Source organism: Cupressus sempervirens, chromosome 2 (genome assembly GCF_028749045.1).
Source record: "Cupressus sempervirens isolate cs-2001-9-10 chromosome 2, ASM2874904v1, whole genome shotgun sequence".
Taxonomy (NCBI): Eukaryota; Viridiplantae; Streptophyta; class Pinopsida; order Cupressales; family Cupressaceae; genus Cupressus; species Cupressus sempervirens.
This window is the reverse complement of record NC_143119.1, coordinates 628906280-628924988: the sequence shown is the minus strand read 5'-3', so window position 1 is coordinate 628924988 and position 18709 is coordinate 628906280. Positions and strand designations below refer to the sequence as shown.

Sequence of the window (18709 nt, the reverse complement as noted above, 5' to 3'; positions counted from 1 at the left end):
TTGTGAATTGTAACTTAGTATATTATTTATTAATAGAAAAGGACTATTCATCAAAAAAATTCCAACACAAATTTATAGAGGGGGAAAACATTTTAAACTTTCCCTTACCATAAGCTCACTAGTTGAAATTGATTATTTCCAGCTTAGTTATAGAAAAAATATGTAAATCCCAGCAAAATTATCCTCCACCAAGAAGAAAATAGCAAATGGAGGTAAAAATGAAATTAAAAATTTTCTGATATTACAAGCTATTTAAAAAAAAAAAAACATTTATCTACTTTATATGTTTGATGAAGCAAATTTGATTATTTCTAACTAGAATACATGGGACTAATAATGAGAAGATAAACAAACAAATACTCCTCTCGTAATATAGATAGTATGATTGAGAAATCTTGTCATTTCTTCCCTTAGAAATATTTAACAATTAGCAACCAAGACTAATCTCTTTTTGAATACATCTTTCACAATTGATAATCTCGAGCAGACCAAATTTTGAAATGTATAATTGACGGCTAAATGTTGGGAGATATATTTATGAGCTGAATGCAGGTAGATATATTTATGAGATGAATGCAGGGGTCTAAGATGATCCATATAATAATAAGAATAAAAAGGTACCTTGTTGGAGCCAACTCCTATTAAACACAGTGGTGTTGACAATGCTCACAACTTGCAAGAGAAGTCGGTAAGGAGAGCGCTTATGATGGTCCCACTGAAAGTGAACCTTTCAAAATTAATGGAACCAACATCTTGTCTTCACTCGGCAATTGTATATCACCTCTCAATATTATTGACATTTTTACTATTATATTTATATAGAAAATTGTTTTTAAAATCAGAGTTGTTAATTCTTTTGAAAAAAAAAGATAGTAGAAATGTCCTTGTATGTTAAATGAATATTCAACATTTTTTTCGGTGGTAATGAAAATGCATTTCTGAATCAGTCTAACATCTATATTTTATGTGATTGTAATCTTTTATAAAGCTTATCCTCTGACTTACTATATCCAACATGTGTCTATTGATCACACCTTCTTATTGTAATATTTTTTCCTTATAAAATATTTGAAGTTAACATTGTCTATTGATCATACCTAGTTATTGTAATATTTTTTCCTTATAAAATATTTGAAGTTAACATCGTCTAGAAACCTATAGCATGACTTATCATGAAGACAATTCAATTTTTTAAATGATGATAATAAATCTTATATGATTTGACTTTCTATATCTATCTATGATGTTCCTATCCTCCATCCAAATTGTATGGTTGACCAATTTTTAAAAAATAAAAAATATTATGGATTTTTCTAAAAATTTCATTGTTTGATCTTCATGATGCACTTAGTTTGTAGTGGAAAACAACAAAAAAATTATTTAAAAAATCACAAGATTTTGGTGAATTTGGAAAAAATGACTTTGTCTTGTCTTTAGTACAATTTTGGATGGAGATTAGCCTATCCCATTATAATAATGGAGGGGAGATAATTTATCATAGGAAGCAATGATGAAGTAGATAATTTATCATAGGAAGCAATGATGAAGTAGATAATTTATCATAGGAAGCAATGATGAAGCAAAGCTTAAGATTTATGTGTATGCATAATTAGATCTGGTTGAGGCATTCCAAAGATGGAGGAGAGGGGCCGAAAGGACTAGTGGGTTGTTGAAGTAGAAAAAATTCTAGATGTCCAAACCGCAACGGTAGAGGAATGATGGTTTGATTGATAAAGTTCCAGATTCTCTGTTGAGGGAAGACACCAAAGTGTTCTATCTTCCTCAAGTCATCTCCTTTGGTCAAGAGAAACCCCATGAAGAGATGGAGCTTCTCAAGTCAAAAGTAGCAAGAGAAGTGCACAATGTAATCTTAGAATCATTAGCAAAGGAAAGGAGCCGTGATATGCACAATGAGATCATGGATGAAAAGATGGAAAGGGAAAAGGAAATAGATATTTATAGTGGCTTAAGTCAGTTAAACTCATCAGAGGAGGAAAAGATAAAGCAAATATATATTAGAAGAGATTGTGGCTTAAAATCAGTGGTGGAAAGTTTCAAGAATAAGGAGAATGAGATTATGGAGAGCTATGCAAGAAAATTTGATGTTAGAGGTGAAGTGTGTGCATGGATGATGACGAGGGATGCCTGTTTTGTTCTTCAAGTCCTCCAAGAATTCTGAGAACATGAAGATACATAGAAAAGTGGCTCGGCTTCCATCGAACGGCTTAAACATCACACACTAAGGCTTCATTCCTAGAGTAAAAATGCTAAATAGTCAAAGTTTGACTTACTTTTTCAAGCTTAATTTCTTCCTTAGTGTGTGATGTTTAAGGCTGGCCGACTTCCATCAATTGTATTCTTTGCAAAAAATGTCATCATCCTCTGTTGACAAAAATTGTGAAAGATATGCTCAAGATGGAAAACCAGCTGCCATTCTAGGCTTTAAAAGAGATTAAGCCTGATATCGAAGGTTGGTTTGAATCATCATTAAAAAACTTGTCCCCCATCGAAGTGGCAGAATTCTCTAATCAAGTGTATAAGGAAAAATATCATATGTTGCAATTGCTTCATTTCTACATGGTTGATAGGCAAGAATTTGCCTCATCCTTGTACTCCAACTTATATTCACATTCAATTGCATACACTATTCTTACTCTCTTATGCCAATCTATTTGTAATTGGTTTTCTGAGTTTTTTTGTAAATCTAATTATGGTCGTCCACATGGACGATTTATCCTCTGGCTCTAGCATTGGACAGAAAGGTTGTTTAGCCTATTAGACTACTTAGGGTATTACATTATTCTGTCGATAATCCTCATAGTTTTATCCCTAGTTCTTTTGGTAACCTTCGTCATATTTATCAGTCGGAACTTTGCATCCCTTGAATGGGAGAGAGGGGAACATGTTCCAATTGTAGAGGAAATGAAAAGACTTGGAGTGAAATTCAAGAAACTGAAAGGTCACAGAAGAGAAATCAGCCATATTGAGTTCAAGGAGAGCAGTCACACACTTTATTTGCCCCAATTTAAGATAGATAATAGATTAGAAGTTGATGCAGGAGCATCTAGAGGTATAAGGGCAATCTTGTGTCACCCAAAAAAATGTACTTAGACTTAGTTTCTGTTTCATGTGTTTTCATTTTTGGACACCCATTTGGGTCAAATAAAGGTTCCAACTCTCATAGTTCCACTATTAGTGTGCTAGAAAATCTCAAAAAAATAGGAGCATGTAATTGAGCCATCATTTTGGTGAACTAGAAGGTGTGAATAGGCTAGATGAATGTAATTGTAATTTAGAGCATTTCAGCAAAAGAATTAGGTCAAAAGGCCCCACAGTTTGAAAGTTATTGCAATTTTTTGGATTTTGGAGACCTCCTAAGAATGCTTCAAAGTCAGGTTAGGGGAATTAAATGACCTCAAAAAGGGCTGAAAAATGGGGGATGAGCATAGCTTGTCCATAGGCCTATAGAGCGCTTTGATAGCTTTTTGAAAATGTAAACAGTTTGTCAATCGGAGATACGGTTCAAAAGTTATGCTTCCCAAAAATTCGGTTATAATTTTTGGATTCTTCTAGATTTGCACCGACTTCTAACACAGCTTCTGGAACCTTCTATTTGGTCGGTGGATGCTTACTACCACTTTCTAGAATGTACTCCTAGTCCTTAACCCTCCGGGGACTATTTAAGGAGATTTTTGGCATTGTAAAAGGCAGTTCGGAGAAATTATCTCCAGATTTATGCTATTGTAAGCCCTTAGGGCATGTTTTGAAGTTTATTTTCCTTGTACTGTTGTACTAGCTTATTTTCTCAGTTAATATAATTTTCCCTTTTTTGTTGTGTCCATTCTATGCTTGGGTTGTGTCTCAACCAAGTGGTATCAGAGTTGGTTTTCCTTAGTGTGTAGATAGAGCGCCGACTGTGAGGCAGTTTGCACTAGGACTGTGTGGTTGTGGGTTTGAGTTAAGAAGATGCCTCCACGAAGAGAGCGTGGCGGAAGGGCTAGCACTATTAATCCTGAGGAGGTTAGAGCCCTCCAAAGGCAGGTACAAGCATTGCAGGAGGAGCTCCGTAGAGGAACAATTGTGGCCGTAGGTGATGAAAGTGAAGATGACAATGAAGAAGATGAAATTGGACCAAAAGGGGAATTTGACAGGGAAGTTTTGAATCATGCAGAGGAAAGGCTTTTTAGGGCCATTACTAAGTTTGGGAAAAGACCTACAATTGAAGTGGGTGTATTTTCAGGAAATTTGAAACCAGGTGAGTTGATCAATTGGATCAATGAACTAGAAGAATACTTTGAGTATGAGGATATCAGGGACCCAGATAGGGTTAAGTTTGCAAAGGCCAAACTGAAAGGCCATGCCAAAATCTGGTAGCAAGAGGTCCAATTGGAAAGAAATAGAAGAGGAAAGGAGAAGATCACAAGATGGGATCGCATGGTGGACAAATTGAAGAAGCAGTTCATTCCTGTGGACTACGAGCTTGATTTTTTTAAGAAGATGCATGGGTTAAAGCAAGCAGGAAGATTAGTCCAAGAATATATAGAGAAATTTTACCGACTCTTGATTAGAGCAGGGCATGCAGAAGAAAATAAGGAGAAGGTTTCTCGTTATATCAGTGGGTTGCGACCTAGCATCTAGGAGAAATTAAGTCTGGTAAGAATGACCAGCATTGAAGAGGCATACCAATTTGCCCTACGAGTTGAAGAGAAGCTGAACAAAAGGTTTGAAGGAAGACAAAGAGGGTGCGGTCAAGGAGGAAGGGGAAGCGGTAGATCATCTGGAGGCCGCAATGAAACCCAAAAGAAAAATGAAGATGTGGGTACTAGTAGGAACCAGAGGAATGAGGGTTTCAACCGCTCCCATGATCAAGACTTTGGAAATCAAAGAGGAAGAGGTAGAGGACGTGGAAAAGGAAGAGGAGGCTTCCATGGTACCTGTTTCCATTGCAATGAAGAAGGTCATCATGCCTTTGAATGCCCTCAACAACAAGGAAGGACAGACAGGAGAGCTAAGGGCCAAGCTAGGGTTGCTCATGTGGATGAAGATGCAAAATCATCACATTTAGAGGATGCAGAAAGAGGAGAGACCTTGGTAAATGAAAGAGTCCTACTAAGTGGTGAGATTGAACTAGGACAACGAAGGATTTTTTTCCATACCAAATGCAAGTGTGAGGATAAATGTTGTGATGTGATCATTGATGGTGGTAGCACTGATAACTTGGTATCAGAAGAGATGGCCTCCAAGATGAAGCTCAAGAGGGAGAAACATCCCCAGCCCTATCGGATTGCTTGGGTAAAAGATGATCATAAGGTCTTGGTAAGTGAACAATGTTTAGTGAAATTCAAAATTGGGAGTTACCATGATGAAGTTCTCTGTGATGTTATTTCGATGGATGTTTTCCATCTATTGTTGGGTAGACCATGGCAGTTTGATAGACATGCAGTACATGATGGGAATGCAAACACGTACTCTCTGACAAAGGATGGAGTTCACCACAAATTGAAGCCCATGAAAAAGGAAGGTGAAAAGGTATGTAGCAGTGCTAGGATTTGTCTTGTTGATGAAAGGAAGTTTTTAGATGGCATGAAACATCAGCATATGTGCTATGCTTTGATTCCTAGGAAAGATAAAGAAGGTAGTAGTGAAATACCACTTGAAGTTTTAGATTTACTAGGGGAGTTTGGAGATATTATCTCTGATAATGTTCTAAATGGATTGCCACCAATAAGGCAAATCAGTCATCAAATAGATCTGATTCCAGGAGCTAGTTTTCCTAATAAGGCTACTCACAGGATGACTCCTACTGAAATAGAGGAGCTAAATAGACAGGTTCAAGAGCTGTTGAGGAAGGGCTTGATTCGAGAGAGCCTGAGTCCATGTGCAGTTCCTGCAGTACTCGCACCAAAGAAGGATGGAGAGTGGAGGATGTGTACATATTCTCAAGCTATAAATAGGATAACCATCAAGTACCGATTTCCTTTGCCAAGGATGGATGATCTTATGGACTGCTTGAGTGGAGCTCAGTACTTCACAAAAATAGATCTCAAGAGTGGCTATCATCAGATATGGATTTGAGAAGGAGATGAGTGGAAAACAGCCTTCAAGACCAAGGAGGGTCTTTATGAGTGGTTAGTCATGCCCTTTGGATTGACGAACGCCCCAAGCACCTTCATGCGGCTCATAAATGAGGTACTTAAGAAGTTCTTGGGAAAATTTGTTATTGTCTATTTGGATGATATTTTAATTTTCAGCAAGACTTTGGAAGAATATTTACTGCATATTCATAGTGTCCTTGAAAGGCTAAGGGAAGAGAAACTGTTAATTAATCTAAAGAAGTGTATCTTTGCAAAAAGGGAGTTAGTCTATTTGGGGTTTGTTATATCACCCGAAGGTCTCAAAATGGATCCAGAGAAGGTAAAAGCCATCTTGGAATGGCCTACTCCAAGGTCTGCTACTAAGGTAAGATCATTTCATGGTCTGGTTAGTTTTTACAAGAAGTTTATTAAGAATTTCAGTGGCATATGTGCACCCCTAACTGATACAATAAGAGGAGATAGAAAAGAGTTCAAATGGACTGCATCAGCTGCGAGAAGTTTTGAATTGCTGAAGAAGAAGGTGACAGAACAGCCTGTGTTGGCACTTCTAGATTTTAGTAAGGTTTTCCATGTGGATTGTGATGCCAGTGGCAGCTCTATTGGGGCTGTATTAAGCCAAGAAGGTAAGCCTATTGCATATTTTAGTGAAAAACTGAATGATGCAAAGAAAAAGTATTCTGTTTATGATCAAGAGTTCTATGCAATAGTTCAGGCCTTAAAGAAATGGAGGCATTATTTGTTGCCAAAGGAATTTGTTTTGTATACTGATCATCAGGCATTACAGTACCTAAATAGCTAAGGTAAATTGAATCAGAGGCATATGAAGTGGGTAGAGTTCTTGCAGAGCTATACATTTGTGTTGAAGCATAGAAGTGGAAAATCTAACAAGGTTGCAGATGCACTAAGTAGGAGACAATTGTTGCTTACAGTAATACAGGTTGAAGTAGTTGGGTTTGATGAACTCAAGAATTTGTACCCCGAGGATCCTGATTTTGCTGAAGCATGGAAAGCTTGTAAAGAACCTGTTGCTATAGATAGAACCAAGTGGTTAGACTATTTGATTCAGGATGGCATGTTGTTCAAAGGTAGTCAATTGTGCATTCCAAGGAGTTCCATGAGGGAAAATCTGATTAAGGAGAAACACAGTGGAGGGATGGTTGGACATTTTGGTCGAGATAAGACCATTTCCATTCTTAGAGAATATTATTTTTGGCCTCAAATTTCATAGGATGTGAAGAAGTTTGTATAGAGTTGCAAGGTTTGTCAAGTTACCAAGGGGTTTAGTCAAAATACTGGTCTATATCAGCCATTGCCTGTTCCATCAAGGCCATGGGAGGACATAAGTATGGATTTTGTTCTTGGATTTCCAAGGACACAAAGGGGTAATGACTCAGTATTCGTGGTGGTTGATAGGTTCTCCAAAATGGCACATTTCATTCCATGCCACAAAACTCATGATGTTGTCCATATTGCAGACTTGTTTTTCAAAGAGGTGGTAAGACTACATGGTCTTCCAAGGAGTATAGTTTCTGACAGAGATACTAAATTTGTGGGGTATTTCTGGAGGACATTGTGGAAGAAGTTGAGAATAGACCTAAAATTCAGTTCCACACATCACCCACAGACTGACGGCCAAACAGAAGTGGTAAACAGAATTCTAAGCAATTTGTTGAGATGTTTAGTTGGGGATAAGCCCAAGGGATGGGATTTGATTCTACCAAAAGTAGAGTTTGCTTACAATAACTATATAAATAGGAGTACTAGAAAATCACCATTCCAAATTGTATATGGGAATAGCCCAAGGACTGCACCAGAATTGAGGAAGATAGAGCAAGGGGAGAGGACAAGTGCTGAAACGAAAGAATTTGGTAAACATATCAAGTGTCTACATGAGGAGGTTCAAGCACACATTACCAAGATGAATCAAGAGTATAAAGCTAGGGCTGATCAAAGGAGAAGACATAAGGAATTCCAAGTAGGGGATCTAGTCATGGTACACTTACGAAAAGAAAGATTTCCAGTCGGTACTTACAACAAGCTGAAAATGAAGAAATCTGGCCCTTGCAAAATTATGAAGAAACATGACTCAGGAAATGCATATGAGTTGGAGCTGCCAAATGGTATTCACATTTCTCCCATTTTCAACATTGTAGATTTAACAGAGTATCATGATGATGGTGCAGATGAGGAGCTGGTGTTAGAGCCATGTCCAATTCCTACTTCTAAGAAAGAGGAGATAGAAGACATTCTAGATCATTGTGTGGGTAGGAGTACCAGAAATAGGCAGTATGAAGAGTATTTGGTGAAGTGGAAAGGATGGCCGATCGAGGGCTCAACTTGGATTTCAACAGCTGAGGTTTCCCATTTGGGATTTCCTCTACCATTCATAAAGTGACAGGGTCACTTTTCAATCTACCCTGGGTGTCTGATGTAGGAGCATCCAGAGGTATAAGTGCAATCCTATGTCACCCAAAAAAATGTACTTAGACTTAGTTTCTATTTCATGTGTTTTCATTTTTGGACACCCATTTGGGTCAAATAAAGGTTCCAACTCTCACAGTTCCACTATTAGTGTGCTAGAAAATTCCAAAAAAATAGGAGTATGTAATTGGGCCATCATTTTGGTGAACTAGAAGCTGTTAATTGGCCAGATAAATGTAATTGTAATTTAGAGCATTCCAGAAAAAGAATCAGGTCAAAAGGCCCCACGGTTTGAAAGTTATTGCAGTTTTTCAGGTTTTGGAGACCTCCTAAGAATGCTTCAAAGTTAGGTTAGTGGCATTAAATGACCTTGAAAAGGGCCAAAAAATGGGGGACAAGCATAGCTCATCCATAGTTCTATAGAGTGCTTCGAGAGTTTTCTGAAAATATAGACGGTTCATCAATCGGAGCTACGGTTCAAAAGTTATGCCTTCCGAAAGTTTGGTTACCGTTTTTGGATTCTTCTAGATTTGCACTGACTTCTAACGTAGCTTTGGAACTTTCTATTTGGTCGGTGGATGCCTACTAGCACTTTCTAGAATGTACTCCTAGTCCTTAACCCTCCAGGGTCTATTTAAGGAGATTTTTGGCATTGTAAAAAGCAGTTTGGAGTGGAGTTTGAGAGAAAGTACTGAAAGGAGAAATTATCTCTAGATTTATGCTATTGTAAGCCCTTAGGGCATGTTTTGAAGTTTATTTTCCCTGTACTATTGTACTAGCTTATATTCTTAGTTATTATAATTTCCCCTTTTCTATTGTGTCCATTCTATGCTTGGGTTGTGTCTCCATCAGAAGTGATACTCAGAAATCTGATTGCCTTGGAAATCTACTCCCAAGAAGAGGAAAAGCCCATCACAAGATACACCATTCTAATGAATGATCTAATTAATGTTGGAAATTTAAACGTCAAATGCCTACAGGTTGTCCTTGAGCCCCACGTCCATCTACCCTGTCAGGTCACCGCAGGCATCCATGAATGGTAGGCATTTATTTTTGGTAGGTGATATTTTTCAAATCAGAAAAAGAGGGGGAAAATGGAATGTGACAAAAAGGAATTTTTATGCATTCATTTGTAGTGTTCAAGCAGATCAAGCAGATTAGAAGTTGCAGAGGAGAGCAGAGTAGAAGAAGGAAGAAGAAAAGAAGTGTGTGTCTGCAATTGCACGTGTTTCCCCTATTCTCTCTATAAGTTGTTTGGATTTGTCATGTTGAAGAAATGATTGCTCCAGGCACCATTGTAAGCATCCATTAGAGTTTCAAGTTTAAAGTTTATTGAATTTTAAAGTTTTACCAGTTTAGGGTTGTTTTAGGGTTTTCTAGTTGAAGTCGAATGCTCTCAAATTTTGTAATAGTTTAAATCAAAGATTGAATAGAAGGCAAGCAGGCATACTTGAATCCATTGCTCTTCCCTTGTATGTTGCATTTGAGTAATTTGTTTGAAAGGTTAAAGCTTTGGCTCTCTAGTTTTAATGGTGAAAGCATTCACGTTAGAATTTCTAAAGTTATAATTTTTCAGTTGAATAGAACACTTGGCATCCTCTTTCTCAGTTGGAGCCAACTTCACTCAGCATCTATTGTTGCTGAGCATTTCCTTTGGAGCCGAGCATACTCGGCATCCATTGTTGCCGAGTATTATTTCTTTGAGTGCCGAGCTAACTCGACACCTATAGCCTGCCACTTGGCACCATCAAGTGCTGAGTAAAACTGGTACTCAGAACCTTCATGTGCAGAGCAACTTTTAAGTGCCGAGTAAAATTTTAGGTTTAGGGTTATGTGTATTAAATTAAATTTTAATATATTTCTCACATGGTATCAGAGCTTTGAGGCCCCACATCCACAGTGAGTTAGGGCATTTGTTTTTCTTGGGATATTTGACATGGCAGGAGATGCAGGAAAGATATGGCAGCAGTCACCACCCTTCAATGGGAAAAATTATGATACATGGGAAAAGAAGATGAAAACCATTATGGTTGTAAATGATTTGTGAGAGTTTGTTGTTAATGAGTTCAATGATGTGATAGACCCAACTCAGTATGCTGCCCTCACAAATGCATAGAATACTCATTTGAAGGAGTCAAGGAGGAAGGATGCTAAGGCATTAAGTCTTATTGAAGTAGCAATGATAGAGATAGTATTCCCAAAGATTGCAATAGAAAATTATGCAAAGGAAGCATGGGATATTCTTGAGATGAACTTCAAGGGGACTGATAAAGTCTGTACAGTAAAGCTACAGAACATAAGGAGGGAGTTTGAGAACCTTTAGATGAAGGAGAATGAATCAGTTGTAGACTTCAATTCAAGGACCTCCAATGTGATTAACCAACTGAAGTCAAATGGAGAAGACTATCAAGAGCTGAGGATAGTGGAAAAGATATTGAGGAGTTTACCTCATAAATATGACAATTTTGTCATGACCATAGAAGAGGCAAAAGACCTCACTATTTTGACAATGGATGAGTTGATGGGTACACTTCAAACCCATGAGCATAGGATCAACAGATCTACTTCCTCATTTTCCCAAGAGCAAGCATTCAAAGCTCAGACAAATCCAAGAGGAAGGGGGAGAGGAAGAAATGGTTTAGGTAGAAACTCTAGAGGTAGAGGCCAAGGAAATGGAGGACAAAGAAATGCTATGGCAGAAAGCTCAAGAAGAGCAGATGGAGCAAGTAGCTCTCAAAATACCTCAAGAGGAGGTAAGAAAAACTACAACTCAAATAAGAGTAATGTAGAATGCTACTACTGTCATAAATATGGGCATTATCCAAATGAATGCTAGAAGAAGCAAAATGATCAGTCAGGACAAGCAAATGTGGCTAATGTGAATATGGGAAGTGGAAACAATGCCACTGCCTTCATCATGTGTAATTTTGGTGAAGAAGGAAGCCCTGAGGTTTGGTACCTTGATAGTGGATGTAGCAACCAAATGAGTGGTAATGAAACCTTATTTTCATTCATTGACAAGAGTTTCAAATCAGAAATTAAGATGGGTAACAATGGAACCCTACCAGTTGTGGGCAAAGGATCTATTATGGTCTGCACCAAGAAAGGTGAGAAGAAGGAAATACAAAATTTATATTTTGCCCTTGGTATGAAGCACAATTTGATGAGTATTGGTCAGCTCATTCAAAATGGATACAAGGTGCTGATGGAAAATGATAGGTATGTCATTCATGAAAAGGATGGGAGCAAGAACTTACTTGTAGCAGTTCAAATGACAAAGAATAGAATGTTTCCCTTGAAGATAGGGACATGTCTCTCATCTCAACTTGGTGTTGCACCTCCCACACAATCCGCTCTAAGGAGTGTGATTGAAGACCCCTCATGGCTATGGCACCTTAGGTATGGTCACCTTGGCTATGTTGGTTCAAATTTATTGTAAAATAAAAGAATGGTAGAAGGTTTTCCACGTATAGGAAATTCATGTGACAAGTGTGAGGCTTGTATTTTGGGTAAGCAACATAGGCTTTGCTTTAATTCTAGAAATTCTAGGAGGGCTAGATATCCATTAGAGTTAGTGCATACTAACCTAGTCGATCCTATGCAAGTCACTTCCATTGGGGGGAGTACTTATTTTATGACATTTATTGATGATTTCAGTTGTAGGACATGGGTGTATTTCTTAAAGAATAAATCTGAGGCATTTGAAAAATTTATAGAATTTAAAGCCCAGGCTAAAAGAGAATGTGGACACTATATCAAAATCTTAAGATCAGATAGAGGAGGGGAGTATACCTCCAATTCTTTTGTAAACTTTTGCAAGAAACATGGCATAAAGAAAGAGCTCACAACCAGCTATACACCATAGCAGAATGGAGTGGCTAAAAGAAAGAACAGGACCATTATTGAAATGGCAAGGAGCATGATGAAAGAGAAAGGTCTCCCAACTAGATTTTGGGGAGAGGCTATGGGAAAAATAGTTTACCTAATTAATAGGTGTCTTACAAAGGAAGTCCATGAAAAAATTCCAATGGAAGCATGGTCATGAGGAAGATGGACAGTTGAACACCTAAGGGTGTTTGGATGTGTTGCATATGAACATGTACCTAAAGAAAAAAGGCAAAAATTGGATGACAAAGGTGTGAAGTGCATCTTCACAGGGTATAGCTTAGAATCAAAGACATAAAGATTGTATGACCCATTGAACAAAAAAATGACTCTTTCAAGAGATGTGGAATTTTTTTGAAAATCAGTCTTGGTATGGTTGAATTAATGAGTCACCGAGCACTTCTAGTAAAGTGCCAATTATGAGTGAAGAAGATGTTGATGAACAGCAAGAAGAAGGAGTAAGTAGAAGAAAAGGCAAGAAGATTCAAACACTGTTGAGCTCCTCTAGGCATGACCGAGTGTCAATGTCAAGTAATAGTGAAGACTGAGCTAGTCGGCAATGTAGTAGCAGTGAAGATTCTGATCCCACACTCTCCTCCCTATTACCAAGAAAGACCAAGAGTCTTAGGGAGATATACCAAGATGAAAGATATGAAGATTATGATGAGAGTGTTAATTTTGCATTATTTTCTCATAGTGATCCAATATATTTTGAAGAAACAATCAAAGAGAAGAAATGGTGTAAAGCCATGGATGAGGAGATAGATATCATAGAAAGGAATGAGACATGGGAGCTAACTGAATTGCCTCCCAAGAAGCAAGTGATTGGAGTGAAATGCGTCTATAAGACCAAATGCAATGCTGAATGAAAAATTTATAAGCATAAGGCAAGGCTAGTAGTCAAGGGCTACAAATAGCAGTATGGAAGAGAATATGATGAGACATATGCCCCGATTGCAAGAATGGAAACTGTGCGTGTTGTCATAGCAATTACAACCCAACACAAGTGGAAGGTATTTCAAATGGATGTGAAGTCTGCCTTCCTAAATGGTGTATTGAAAGAAGAAGTGTATGTGGAATAGCCACCTGGTTATGAAGTTGCAGGTGAAGAGAATAAATTATATAGATTGAAGAGAGCTCTTTATGGGCTCAAGCAAGTTCCAAGGGCATGGTACAATATGATTGACTCATATTTGATGAGCAATGGCTCTGGCAAAAGCAATGGTGAGCCCACTCTTTACATCAAGGCAATAGATGGTAATGTATTGATTGTTGTCTTGTATGTAGATGACTTGATTTTTACTAGTAATGATAAGGCTCTAATTGGTGACTTTAAAGAGGCCATGAAAAGTGAATTTGAAATGACAGAACTAGGTCTCTTGAAATACTTTCTAGGCATAGAAGTAAAACAAATGCATAATGACATCTTCATCTCTCAAGAAAAATATGCAGGGCAGATCTTGGAGAGATTTAAAATGCAGAATAGTAAGGCAGCCCCCACACCAACAACAATAGGTCTGAAGTTGAGCAATGAAGACTCTAGCAAGAGAGTGAATCCAACACTATACAAGAGTATGGTTGGAAGTCTAATGTATTTGACTGCAACTCGGCCAGACCTAATGCATGCAATAAGTCTGATTTCTAGATTTATGGAAACACCAAAGGATTCCTATTGGCAAGTAGGAAAAAGGATCCTAAGGTATGTGAAAGGTACCAAGGGATTTGGGATTTTGTATACTGCAAATGATGATTTCAAGTTGGTTGGTTACACAAATAGTGATTGGTCTGGAAGTATAAATGATAGGAAGAGCACTTCCAGATACATGTTTCATATGGGATCGGGTGCAATTTCATGGGCATCCAAGAAGCAACCTATTGTTGCTCAATCTATAGTAGAGGCTGAATACATAGCAACAAATGCAGCAGCATGTCAAGCAATTTGGCTAAGGAGGATCTTAACAGATTTGAATGAAAGGCAAGAGGTTGGAACCGTAATTTATTGCGACAACATCTCATCAATTGCATTGTCTAAGAATCTAGTCTTCCATGGGAGAAGCAAACACATAGAGATTAGATATCACTTCATCAGAAAGTAGGTGGAGAATGGGGATATCAAGATGGAATTTTGCAAGTCTGAGCAGCAGCTAGTAGAAATTTTCACAAAGCCATTAGGAATAGGAAGTTTTGTACACCTAAGAGAGTGTCTTGGTGTAGTTGATGTGGATCAGTAGTGATCCTTGCTTGTTTGGCTCGGGACAAAGGGAAGTGTTGGAAATTTAAACGTCAAATGCCTGCAGGTTGTCCTCGAGCCCCACACCCATCTACCCTATCAGGTCACCACAGGCATCCATGAAAAGTAGACATTTATTTTTGGTAGGTTAGATTTTTCAAATCAAAAAAAGAGGGGGAAAATGGAATGTGACAAAAAGGAATGTTTATTCATTCATGTATAGTGTTCAAGCAGATCAAGCAGATCAGAAGTTGCAGAGAAGAGCAAAGCAGAAGAAGGAAGAAGAAAAGAAGTTTGTGCTTGCAGTTGCACGTGTTTCCCTTGTTCTCTCTGTAAGTTGTTTGGATTTTTACTGTTGAAGCAGTGATTGTTCGAGGCACCATTGTAAGCAGCCATTAGAGTTGCAGGTTTAAAGTTTATTGAAGTTTGAAGTTTTACCAGTTTAGGGTTGTTTTAGGGTTTTCTGGTTGAAGCCGAATGCTCCCAAATTTTTTAATAGTTTAAATCAAAGATTGAATAGAAGGCAAGAAGGCATACTTGAATCCATTGCTCTTCCCTTGTATGTTGCATTGGATTAATTTGTTTGAAAGCTTAAAGCTTTGGCTCTCTAGTTTTAATGGTGAAAGCATTCACGTTGGAATTTCTTAAGTTATAATTTTTCAGTTGAATAGAACACTCGGCATCCTCTTTCTTAGTTGGAGCCAAGCTCACTCGGTGTCAATTATTGCTGAGCATTTCCTTTGGAGCTAAGCTTAATCGGCATCCATTGTTGCCAAGTATTATTTCTTTGAGTGCCGAGCTAACTCGGCACCTATTGCCTATCACTCAGCACCATCAAGTGCCGAGCAACCTGCCACTCGACACCATCAAGTGCCAAGTAAAATTTTAGGTTTAGGGTCGTGAGTATTAAATTAAATTTTAATATATTTCTCACAATTAACACTAGTGATGATGTGGGTTTGTTGAGGTGAGAGGACATCATCACCAGCAAGCTTCGAAGTGACGAGGAGATTGCTAAGTTTTGGAATTCTATGGTGACATCCACTGAAATGCTAAGGTACGATCTAATTGACAAGGCTATTTCATCCATTCATGATTATCGCAAAAAGTAGTGGAAAGTTCTGTGGGCTCAATTTGTTATGACCCACTGCTCAAAGCCTTGGCTATTTCTCTCGCTCTTGGGTGGTCTAGTACTTTTAGTCTTAACATTTGTGCAAGTAGTTTGCCTATTTGAATCGTGCCAAATCAAATAGAAAATGATCTGCTACTCCTCAACTACATAGGCACTTCATTTCATTATGTTCTACTACTTGGGGTTTTGAATATTATCACTGGATTTTGAATATTATTATCATTATGTTGTACTTCTTGATATTTTGAATATTGTCATTATATGGATTAATGAATTTTAGGTATACAAATCAAATTATTTTCTAGCGGTAAGTTTTCAAATTTAAGTTTATATGTGATAATTTAGGTTAGGGTTTTCAAGCTTAAAACTATTAATATTATTTATATTATTTTATGTATACGTATAGTTATCATAGATGCATGGTGGTAGCTTAATCAACGGCAATTTGATATTATACTGATAGAAGTATATATAGTCAAAGAGAGAAGAAGAGGGTTTGAAGATGTCTACAATATAATAAGATGGATCAAGTATATAGCTAAGTGTAGAATAACACTTCAAATGCTAAATCAAATAGGAGAGATGGTGTATACATTTCTTACAAACTCTTAAACAAGTGTAAACTAGACAAGATACATATAAAATCAAATTTAAGCTAACAATAATTACAATGCAATGCCTTGAGCCAATGTTCATCAACAATAAACACAACTAGGTAAAAGCACAAACCTATGTCACCATTTGGAATATCTTGAGGGGTTATGACCAAAAACCTTCAGGTCATTCATACATGACACCTTCCTGGGGTGATGTAGTAGGCAAGGTTATGACTGAACCAGTTCTGGCCAAAACTATTTTGGCTGAAACCCAGTACAAGGTAATATATATGCGCCAAAATCACATTTGGGAGGCCATTTCACTATTGCAGTTTCCAGATTTTGGGGAGCGGAATAGGGTGTTTCAGTCGTAAGTGGTAGGTGGTTTTTATTTGTGTTTTTATTTTTTTTGTTAAGTTTTTTTTAGTTATTACATGTTAGTATTAGTTAAATTAATTGTATTTTAAGTGTTTTAGTAGTTAGTTATTAGATTAGTTAATTTTTATATATATTTAAATCATATGTTAGATAAAGTACATAGTATGTATATTAGAAAATTAAATCTAAAGTCAATTTTAATTTAATTAACCATAGGTATAGATTTTACATCTAGATAACTATAGTATTACTTAATTAAATATCTTCTTAATCATAGACATAGATATTACATCAAACTTAGAAAACTCAAGTTTAGACCTAGATAGCTAAATTAATTACATTTTAGAAAACATTAACACAGTAAATCTATATAGTTAAACATATCAAATATTCTTGAGATATTTAGAACTAACATGTAGTGAAACATTGAGTAGAACTAAACTAGAATAACTTTTAGTTGTTCAAACTTAAAACTTAACCTTGATTTCAAAAGATATATATAAAATAGACCTACATCTACATCAAACTTAGAAAAATTGTTTAGACCTATAGCTAGGAATTAGTTTAATTTTAGAAAATATTAACATAGTAAACCTATACTTTAACATTTAGTCAAAAATTTGGTAGAACTAACTAGAAACTTAGTTTTAAATTTATTTCAAATTATTATTTTTATCGCACATACATGTGCATATTTTTTGTTCACATACATGAGACATCAAGTTGATATATATAACATGTGTGTTAATTAAAATGGTCTATATTTTTTAGTTGTTCAACTTAGATATATATATGTATGTGTTTTAAATTAAATTTAACTTTCAATTTTATTTTTATTTTTATTTAAATAAGTATGTTTATATGTGTATACATGCATGTGGAGATCTAAATCTTTATCATATTATATACTTGTATCTTAGTGATCTACATTTATAGACATAACATCTTTGTTTATCATACATTATGGCATCTAGTACTGATGGTGCACCTACATCCTCAAGGGAGGGTAGCATTTAGGAGGGGTCATAGTGATGAGTGTGGTACAACACGTAGATTGACATCATCTACTAAGGAGAGAGAGCATTTATTTAGAGACACGATTACTAGGCTATCTCATGCTATTGAGTTCCTAGATTCTACACTTTTGGCTTCTACTACCCTCCCTAATTGGGAGAATAATACTGCTATGAGAGATGAGTTATGTTGTATGATTCAGAAAATTGAGTCATACAACCCATATGAAAATATTAGTATTAACACTTTTGATTCTTCTCTTTCTCGTAGTGTCACTAGCACTGTGAAGTATAGACAAATTGATATAGCGGTCTCCACCGCTATGGTGAAGAGCATGTTTCCATTTTATATAGACATGACTAGGGTTAGAGGTTATTCTACTAAGAAGTGTATAGATCAGTTTGTTGCACCATTTATATATTCTCATTGGTTGGCTGCACATCACAGGTGGCCATAGAAGGATGAGTTTCCTATTTATTTCTACAAACAAATGTTTACAAATTTCATTTATAGTATGATGTAGATTATACATATTTTCCAAGTCATGTAGGATAGGGCCTCGATAGGTTATTAGATAGATTTAGACCTATGGACACCCCTACAGCCGTTAATAAATGGGCAATGGTGGGTCCAAACTTTTTGGTCATGTTGAGAGCTCCATAGATGGCTCCTGCTAGTATCACTGTTCTAGATGATATTGTCAAGAATCAGATCTATTCTAGCATTGCCATAGTTTCCACAAAATTATAGGATATGTCTTCGGGTTGATGTGGAAAATATATGTTATGATCTCGTAGTACTATTCTAACATCCACATCTTCTAGCACAAGAATTGATGATGCAAATGGGATAGACGATATGCCATCTCCACTATATTTTTCTACTATATCAGACATGGAAGGCCCCCACAATACGATAACATCTATTTACCACTATGCTTTCAAATGAGATGGTCGAC

The 18709-nt window shown here is 36.8% G+C and overlaps 1 pseudogene; it reads left to right on the top strand.

Moving 5' to 3' along the window:
- The first annotated feature begins 1632 nt into the window (after window positions 1-1632).
- LOC149574938 (putative UPF0481 protein At3g02645) lies at window positions 1633-15884 on the top strand (annotated as a pseudogene).
- The last annotated feature ends 2825 nt before the right edge of the window (window positions 15885-18709 follow it).